This window comes from Nicotiana attenuata, chromosome 10, assembly GCF_001879085.1.
Source record: "Nicotiana attenuata strain UT chromosome 10, NIATTr2, whole genome shotgun sequence".
Lineage (NCBI taxonomy): Eukaryota > Viridiplantae > Streptophyta > Magnoliopsida > Solanales > Solanaceae > Nicotiana > Nicotiana attenuata.
This window is the reverse complement of record NC_031998.1, coordinates 38,707,799-38,718,159: the sequence shown is the minus strand read 5'-3', so window position 1 is coordinate 38,718,159 and position 10,361 is coordinate 38,707,799. Positions and strand designations below refer to the sequence as shown.

The 10,361-nt window shown below is 42.4% G+C and overlaps 1 pseudogene; it reads left to right on the top strand.

The window, feature by feature from the left end:
* On the top strand, positions 1,196 to 1,614 carry LOC109233914 (annotated as a pseudogene).

The window sequence follows — 10,361 nt, the reverse complement described above, 5'->3', positions numbered from 1 at the left end:
CGACCTTTCAGTTTACCGGAGTTGCCTTCACTTGGTGGGAGGCATATGAGAGGCGTAGGCCTGTTGGTTTGGCACCTCTGACTTGGCAGTAGTTCTCCGCTTTATTTTTGGAGAAGTATGTTTCACAGTCTCATAGGGAGGAGCTGCGTAGGCAGTTCGAGCAGTTGAGACAGGGGGATATGACTGTTACTCAGTACGAGATGAGGTTCTCAGAGTTAGCTCGACATGCTATTTGGCTGGTTGCTACGGAGAGAGAGAGGATCAGGAGGTTTGTTGATGGCCTCACCTTCCAGCTTTGGGTTCTCGATGACTAGGGAGNACCACCCACTCAGCTAGCTAGGGGTGGGGGACAGTTATCTAGGTGTCGCCCTAGAGGGGGAGGTCGATCTGGAGGTGGCCAGGCTCGCTTCTATGCACTTCCAGCCAAGCCCGATGCGATTGCTTCAGATGCGGTGATTATAGGTATTATCTCAGTCTGTCGCAGGGATGCTTCTGTTTTATTTGACCCTGGTTCTACTTTCTTTTATGTGTTGTCTTATTTTGCACATTATCTGGATATGCCCTGCGAGTCCCTTGTTTCTTCTGTCCATGTAGATAGGCGATACTGTTGTGATAGACCGTGTGTACTGGTCGTGTGTTATGTCTATTGGGGGTCTGGAGACCTGAGTGGATCTATTGTTGTTATGTATGGTGGATTTCGATGTTATTCTAGGCATGGACTGGTTATCTCCGTGCCAGGCTATTCTGGACTGTCATGCCAAGACAGTGACGTTAGCTATGCCTGGTGTGCCACAGATTGAGTGGCAAGGTTCGACCGATTATGTTCACAACAGAGTGATTCTTTCTTAAAGGCCCAGCATATGGTTGGGAAAGGTTGTCTTTCGTACCTAGCGTTTGTGAGGGATGTCAGTACAGAGACTCCCAGTATTGATTCTGTTCCAGTTGTGAGGGATTTTCCCGACATATTTCCTGCAGACCTGCCGGGCATGCCACCAGACAAGGATATAGATTTTGTATTGACCTGGTGCCGAGCACTAAGCCCATTTCTGTTCCACCATATCGTATGGAACCAGCAGAGCTGAAGGAGTTAAAGGAGCAGCTTCACGAACTCCTGGACAAGGGGTTCATTCGTCCTAGTGTGTCACCGTGGGGTGCGTCGGTTCTCTTTGTGAAGAAGAAGGATGGTACGATGAGAATGTGCATTGATTACAGGCAGTTGAACAAAGTAACAATTAATAACAAGTATCCTTTGCCTCGTATCGATGATTTGTTCGACCAGCTTCAGGGAGCGAGAGTATTCTCTAAGATTGATCTCCGCTCAGGTTATCACCAGTTGAAGATCAGGGACTCAGACATTCTTAAGACAGCTTTCAGGACCAGATATGGTCATTATGAGTTCTTGGTGATGTCTTTCGGGCTAACCAATGCCCCAGCAGCGTTCATGCATTTGATGAACAGTGTGTTCCGGCCGTATCTCGACTCGTTTGTCATTGTCTTCATTGATGATATCTGGTGTATTCGCGTAGTCAGGAAGAGCACGCGGAGCATTTGAGAGTGGTGTTGCAGAGATTGAGAGAGGAGAAGCTTTATGCAAAGTTCTCCAAATGTGAGTTCTGGCTCAGTTCAGTGGCTTTCTTGGGACATGTGGTGTCCAGCGAGGGTATTCAGGTTGACCCAAAGAAGATAGAGGCAGTTCAGAGTTGGCCCAGACCGTCCTCAGCCACAGAGATTCGCAGTTTTCTTGGTTTGGCAGGTTATTATCGCCGGTTTGTTCAGGGATTTTCGTCTATTGCATCGCCCTTGACCAAGTTGACTCAGAAGGGTGTTTCATTTCAGTGGTCTGATGAGTGTGAGGAGAGCTTCCAGAAGCTCAAGACTGCCTTGACCACAACTCCAGTGTTAGTATTGCCATCAGCTTCAGGTTCTTATACCGTGTATTGTGATGCTTCGAGAGTTGGTATTGGGTGTGTTCTGATGCAGGAGGGTAGAGTTATTGCTTATGCTTCTCGTCAGTTGAAGCCTCATGAGAAGAACTACCATGTTCATGATTTAGAGTTGGCTGCCATCGTTCACGCGTTGAAGATTTGGAGGCATTATTTGTATGGTGTGTCTTGTGAGGTGTATACTGATCATCGTAGCCTTCAACACTTGTTCAAGCAAAAGGATCTCAATTTGAGGCAGCAGAGGTGGTTGGAGTTGCTTAAGGATTATGACATTACTATTTTGTATCACCCGGGGAAGGCCAATGTGGTGGCCGACGCTTTGAGCCGAAAGGCGGTGAGTATGGGGATTTTGGCGTATATTCCAGTTGGGGAGAGACCTCTTGCAGTGGATGTTCAGGCTTTGGCCAATCGGTTCGTGAGGTTGGATATTTCGGAGCCTAGCAGGGTATTGGCTTGTGTGATTTCTCGGTCTTCCTTATATGAGCGCATCAGAGAGCGCCAGTATGATGATCCTCATTTGCTTGTCCTTAAGGACAGAGTTTAGCATGATGATGCCAGAGATGCAACTATCGGTGATGATGGGGTGTTGAGGATGCAGGGCCGGATATGTGTGCCTAATGTGGATGGGCTTCGGGAGTTGATTCTGGAGGAGGCCCATAGCTCGCGGTATTTCATTCATCCGGGTGTCGCGAAGATGTATCAGGATCTGAGACAGCATTATTGGTGGAGGAGAATGAATAAAGACATTGTGCGGTTTGTAGCTCGGTGTCTCAATTGTCAACAGGTGAAATATGAACATTAGAGACCGGGTGGCTTGCTTTAGCGGATGGATATCCCAGAGTGGAAGTGGGAGCGGATCACCATGGACTTTGTAGTTGGGCTCCCACGGACTTTGAAGAAGTTTGATGCTATTTGGGTGATTGTGGATCGGCTGACCAAGTCCGCGCACTTCATTCCTATCTGTACTAGTTACTCTTCAGAGCGGTTGGCAGAGATATATATCTGGGAGATTGTTCGTTTGCATGGTGTCCCAGTTTCCATCATTTCAGATCGGGGCACTCAGTTTACTTCATAGTTTTGGAGGTCTGTACAGCAAGAGTTGGGTACTCAGGTTGAGTTGAGCACAGCTTTTCACCCTCAGACGGACGGGCAGTGCGAGCGTACTATTCAGATACTGGAGGACATGTTACGCGCTTGTGTCATTGATTTCGGAGGGTCATGGGATCAGTTTATACCGCTCACAGAGTTTGCTTATAACAACAGTTACCAGTCGAGTATTCAGATGGCTCCATATGAGGCTTTGTATGAGAGGCGGTGTAGATCTCCAGTTGGTTGGTTTGAGCCGGGCGAGGCCAGGCTATTGGGTACAATTTAGTGCAGGATGCTTTAGACAAGGTGAAGGTGATTCAGGAGAGGCTTTGTACAGCGCAGTCCAGACAAAAGAGCTATACTGACAGGAAGGTTCGGGATGTGTCCTACATGGTTGGTGAGAAGGTTCTGTTGAAGGTTTCACCTCTGAAGGGTGTTATGAGATTTGTATAGAAGGGTAAATTGAGTCCACAGTTCATTGGGCCTTTTAAGGTACTTCGTAGGATTGGGGAGGTGGCTTATGAGCTTGCTTTGCCACCCAGCTTGTCGAGTGTGCATCCGGTATTTCACGTTTCTATGCTCCGGAAATATATTGGGGATCCGTCTTATGTTCTGGATTTCAGCACGGTTCAGTTAGAGGGTGATTTGACCTATGATGTGAAGCCAGCAGCTATTTTGGAGCGTCAGGTTCGGAAGTTGAGATCAAAAGATATAGCTTCAGTGAAAGTGCAGTGGAGAGGTCGGCCCGTGGAGGAGGCTACCTGGGAGACCGAGCGGGAGATGCGGAGCAGATATCCTCACCTATTTGAGGCTTCAGGTATGTTTCTTGACTCGTTCGAGGATGAATGTTTGTTTAAAAGAGGGGGATGTAACGACCCGGCCGGTCGTTTCATGAGTTACCGCTCCGTTTCGCCCATTTCTGCTTCTAATTGCTTTATTTATCAGTTTTATATGTGATCGGGTTGGTTGGCTCGGGTTCGGAAAGGTTTTGAGAAGGTTTGAGACACTTAGTCTCTTTTAAGAAGCTTAAGTTGGAAAAATCAACCGGATATTGACTTAGGTGTTAGAGGGCTCGGATGTGAGTTCCGATGGTTCTAATATCTTTGGGAGGTGATTTGGGACTTAGGAGCATGATCGGAATGTGTTTTGGAGGTCAGGAGTAGATTTAGGCTTGAATTGGCGAAATTGAGTTTTTGGCATTTTCCGGTTGATAGGTGAGATTTTGCTATAGGGGTCGGAATCGAATTTCGAGAGTTGCAGTAGTTCCGTTCTGTCATTTAGGATGTGTGTGCAAAATTTCAGGTCATTCGGACGTGGTCTGGTTGGGTTTTTGATCAAAAGCGTAATTTAGAAGACTTTGGAATTCTTAGGCTTGAATCCGATGAGAATTTGGTGCTTTGATGTTGTTTTGAGCATTCCGAAGGTTGGAACAAGTTTGAATGATGTTATGGGACATGTTGGCATGTTTGGTTGAGGTCCCGAGGGCCTCGGGTGAGTTTCGGGTGGTTAAACGGATCAAATTGCATGTTGAAAAGTTGCAGATTGTAGCTTCAGTTCTGTTGCAGGTTTTTCTTCTTTGTGATTGCGTGAGGAGGCTCGCGATCGCGTAAGAGCTTTTGTAAGGGCAGTTCAGATTGTTCTTCGCATTCGCGAAGCGGGAGATGCGATCGCGTGAGGCTGTGAGGTTATTGTTCGCGAACGCGTGTGGAAAGTCGCGTTCGCGTAAGGTTAAGTGGACCAGAGGTCGGCCGCGAGTTTGTGCATCGCGAACGCGGTCCCTTGTTCGCGATCGCGTAAGTGTAGGATGTATGAGCATCGCGTTCGCGTAGAGTAAATTTGGGGTCTGGGGAGCTTGTGCTTTGCGATCGCGATAGAGGTCCCGCAATCGCGATTAAGGAATTTTAATAGCTAGGCAGAATGTTTAAAAAGGCTATTCCGCGACTTTGAACCTAACTTCCACCATTTTTGAGCAATTTTGGAGCTTTTTGAAGAGGATTGAAGAGGGATTCAAGGGGAAACACTTGGAGGTAAGATTTATGGACTTAATACTCGATTCTTATGTGGAATCTACCTAATTAATCATGAAATTTAAGCCTAAATTGAAGAAACTAGGGCTTGGAAACTTAGACCTAAACTTGAGGATTTGGAGGACCATTTGTGGTTGGATTTTTGGAACTTTTGATATGTATGAACTCGTCGGGAGATAAGGAATATAATGACGTAAATTTTATCGAATTCCGAGACGTGGGCCCGGGGGTTGGGTTTTGGTTAATTTCGGGAATTTCATTGTTTTTCGATTGTTTTCGAGTGGGCTTTGTCCCTTTAGCATAGTTTGATGGTTACGTTCTGATTTTTGTAGATTTGGAGAATCCGGAGGCCGATTCCAGGGGCAAAGGCATCGCGACCTAGAGTTTGGGCCGGATTGAGGTGAATAATAATTTTAAATGTTGTCCTGAGGGTATGAAACCCCGGATTACACAGCGTTAGGCTATGTTGAGGTGACGCACACGCTAGATGACGAGCGTGGGGTCGTGCACCATTGGGGATTGTGACTTAGTCCATCTCGTATGGTTGTTTTACTGTGTATTTGACTGCAAATTGTCTGATATTATCATGTTTGGGCTAAATGTCATATTTGGGCTTCGTGCCAACTGTTTGGACCCTTAGGGGATATTTACTGCTATTTTCCTCACTGTTTTGACTCTATACTTGTACTCAGTCACGATATATTTTTACTGTTTTCAAAACTCTGCCATGTTATTCTGTTTTAAACACCTTAAACGATATTTTCAAAAGATATTCTGAGCTGAGCATCATGTTTACTGTTGCCTGAGGGGCTTATGAGATTCTGACTGAGTAAGGCCGAGGGCCTGTGCTGTGAGGATACTTTTGGGTCGGGCTACACGCCGCAACGGTGATATAGTGATTATGATAATGAGGCCAAGGGCCTGAGATTGTACGCCACGAGATGGCTTGATATTGCGCTTGGGCGTAAGGGGCCCCTCCCGGAGTCTGTACACCCCCATGAGCGCGGGTACCCACTGTGATATAAGATATAGCCCGAGGGGCTGGTATTGGTCTGTGATATTGTCCGAGGGGCTGATTCGTTTGTTATTGTGCCCGAGGGGCGGTTCTTATGTGTTTACCTTTTCTAGCTGCATTTCCTTTATTTGTTTAACTGCTTAAAAGGTGTTTCATGAGATTTCACTGTTTAATTGTGTTTACTGATTTGATTCTGCCTCTTATAGCTCATTGTAGTGTTTAACGTGATTTTATATCGCTTAGCCTTCATTTATTGTTATTACTCACTGAGTTGGAGTACTCACACTACTCCCTGCACCCCTATGTGCAGATTCGGCGCTACAGGTCCTGCTAGCGAGGGTTGAGAGCTGTCCAACAGATTTTCGGAGATTCACTAGGTAGCTGCCTGGCGATTCGCAGCCCAGTGCATTCTCCCCCTATCTTATTTCCTTTCTGATTAAGTTATGCAGTAGTGGAGTAGACTTTCAGACTCGTAGTATTATTTTAGATGCTCATGACTGGTGACACCCCGATGTCGGGCTGTGTTGGTTTCAATTCCGCAATTAGTACTGTTAGGTGTTTATTTTTGGGATTTTAATGCTGTTAAAGACTTAGTATTTATTATTTTAATTGCTTAAAGTAAATTGAAAGTGTGTCGGCTGACCTTGTCTTCACGCAGGGCGCCATCACGACCGGGTCCGGGTTTAGGGTCGTGACAGACTCCACTTTGAAATATAAGAAATTATCTTTTTGGAACTAAACTAAAGAAAATTTATCGTCTCATGCTGCATTAATTCAAATGATCTTGAAATCTTATGTTTTATTTCCTATGAGAGTTTTGTTAATTCTGATGATAATTCTATGAGACCAATCACATCACTAGAGAAGAATAATTAACCTAAATAATAGTCCACAAAATTGTTCAAATAAAAAATAGGTGGCAGATGTGTAATCTATATTTAATTTATGCATAATGTGTGTATTATTATGTATAATGTTGCTATATCGAATAGAAAAAGTAAACAGTGAATTTAACGGGTTATTGTATAAGGTCCTTAGAAAAAGCTTGTACTTTACTTTATGAATTCCTTGCAGGGACTTTTTGGTATATGTCACGGCCCAAATTCACGTGACCGGCACCCGACATACTATCCGACCCGAGCGAACCATCCCATATGATGCACCCGAACCATATGCATGAAAATTAATTTAACTGCGGAAGCTCTTTGAAAATTTTATATATTTCAAGTTAAACCATGGAACAATTTTTCAATTCAAAATCATACATAATGCCTCTCATAATCATAACAATGAGACTAAGTAAATTAAATATCTTTTCATGTATGTCGCGTACAACCCCATTACTACAACTTTTCACAACTATCTATGGAGCCTCTATACAAAAGAATAGAACTAAACACTTGGGCTAGTGCCCGACTAACATAAATTAAGAAATAACATGATAGCTACCGCAAAATAGGAGTGATGTCTTGCCATATACCTCAGGAAGAGAGTCATCCTAGCCATGTCTGTATGCCACATACCATACCTAATCCTTAAACATAAAGTAAGTGGGGCCCTGGAGGGGGGGCCCTAAGGGCTGAGTACACTACAGCGGTACTCAAATTAGTGTCATAGACTCTCTCTAACTCAAGTTCCCGGGATAAAATTTTACAAAAAATTATGCAACCAATATGGGACATAAAGTGATAAACAGTTATATAAATCATGCTCTTTTATCATTTTAAATAAAAGACAAGTAAAATGTAATCCATGCTATAAAGTTTTAGAATCTATCAACCCAAGATTTTAATAGAAATTGTATAAAACCATTTCAATCTCATTTAGTCAACGAAATCATTTTTGGCTCCTTAGGCATAAACATAAGAAAGTTCTCTTTTACCTTTCACTAGGAGTATTATACCGACACCGATATAATAAATAACTACTAGGTGATGAACCTAGTAACAAGTATTTGACCCTACTTGTCTGGCGACTTCCCGTAGTGTTCTACGAGTCGACTTAACCTCATTACTTTAAGTAATGATCATTTGCCCTCTCAAATGGGGACTTTATATGAGAAACCTCGGTTTTACCTTGGAATGTGTTTCTACACCGGCACGTGTAGTTCCATGGTAATGAGCTCAACATTCGAACCAATCTCGATGGTCTCCAGTAATAACTCCCAAAACATTTGATATTTCAAAAATAGATTCATAGCATATTAGCCTCAAAGCATCTATTTTTATCAAATCATGATTTTCATAGCCAATCCAAACTATTTGAACAAAATCAAATGAATAACCTTTTTAATGTTAAAGCATTTAGCAATTAACATCAATCTAAAGATCAACAAGTGCTTCCTTTGTTGAAATTTCAAAAGATAAACTTTTTCATGAAAACATATAGTTAGCACTCAAGCATTTTATACACTTATCAACAAATAAATAAGAATTTTCTTAAGTGTCATTTTGCAACAAGTTAAAAACAAGATTTTTATAAAATTTCATGACACTTCATAAACAACAATTTAGAAACACATGGTGACATATTCCCTCCTTGCCCCCACAAGTACGGATGCACATTTAAAAATAATACAATGTATCAACTTAAGACATGCTTTTAAAGAGAATCCCTCAAAAAGAGTAGGTATTAATCAACTTACCTCAACCTTCAAGCTCCAAAAATACTACAACGCTCCAATTGATTAAAATGCCTAAATTACACCCACAATTCAGTATCTACCATTAGATATCCCAACTACATCAAAACAAATACGAAAGATTCATAAATATCCATTTAGGCGTCATAGTTCGGCAACAAGCCTTCAACCATCCCAAATAATCCAATCTCACCCATTAGCCTATTCAATTCCATTATTATCATTTAATACACATTTGGAGTCATTAATATTGTTAATTACCGAACATCATCAAGTCACTATTTGTTGTCTTCTCTAAAAAACCCCTAGGTTCAAGAACACCCATTTCAAGAACTAGTGTTGTATCTTATCCAAATGTGGTTCACAATTCAATTCGTTCATCAATTAATTTATCAAGTAGCCACAACCCAAACCGATGGGTCGCGACACGCACCCAGTGTCATAGTTAACCGAGTACTATCGTAACGTATCTTTCTTATTACATCAACATGGTTAAATGGGCTAGAAAGGCCGTACGAGGTAACAAGAATAAAACATAAGGGAACACTCGGCATAAAACGATCCAACCTGATACATTGACTTGTACATATGACGTACGAGCCTATAAGGCCAAAATAATCACTCATACACTGAACATAGGCCGACAAGTCCATAAAATCTTTCACATACATGACATATGTCTACAAGCCTCTAAGAGTACATAGACGTCATAAGGCCGGGACAGGGCCCCGACATACCAATCAATACATGTCTAAATCATACTGATAAAATAAGCAACTCCGGAGCAAATGGAGCGCACCAACATCTTCCGCTGAGCTGATAGCCTACTTGGAGGACTCTCAACCTGTCTATCGGGACCTGCGGGCATAAAACACAGTGTCCCCAAGCAAAAGGGATGTCAGTACAAATAATGTACCGAGTATGTAGGGAATAAAAATCAATAAACAATAGACATGAGAGAAACATGGAGTAACAGACTCAATATGTATATCTGAATAGCTCTGTGAATTATTTAATATTATAATATCATGAATATGCATATAAATGTCATACCATGCATGGGTATATGCGTTCATAACATCATCAAACCCCTGAGGGCATCCCATCATATCATCTCGGCCACTGTAGGCAGATCATCAATGTACACCAGCTGATCAAACGGTGGTGCGTATATAATGTCGTAACCGTTTCCCATATCCCATATACATATATACGTGTATATAACACCATCTGGTCATGGTTCAATGTAAATGAATGCAATGCATAAAAAGTACATCATTAAAATCTTTCGGAGTGTCATAAGATCATTATGCCTTTGATTAATATAATGAAATAAACTTTATCAACTTACGTATTTTTTGACACCCATGAACAGATGATAGAATAATATGACACATGGGGAATCAAGAACATGAGCATCTCTAGTATTTTTATGAATAGAGTTATTTATGGAAGTTGTGCATTTGCTCGTTTCGTTTGTGTCGTATAGATCATGCCAAAAGAAAGAAGGGATAGCCTTAACATACCTGAGCTAATTCTCTTGACAATCCCTCTAACACACGTCAATTGCGACAAATCACATAACGGCAGATCGGAGTAGGGAAGAAACCGTATGATATTCTTGAGAAAGGTTGTACCGTGCTCTC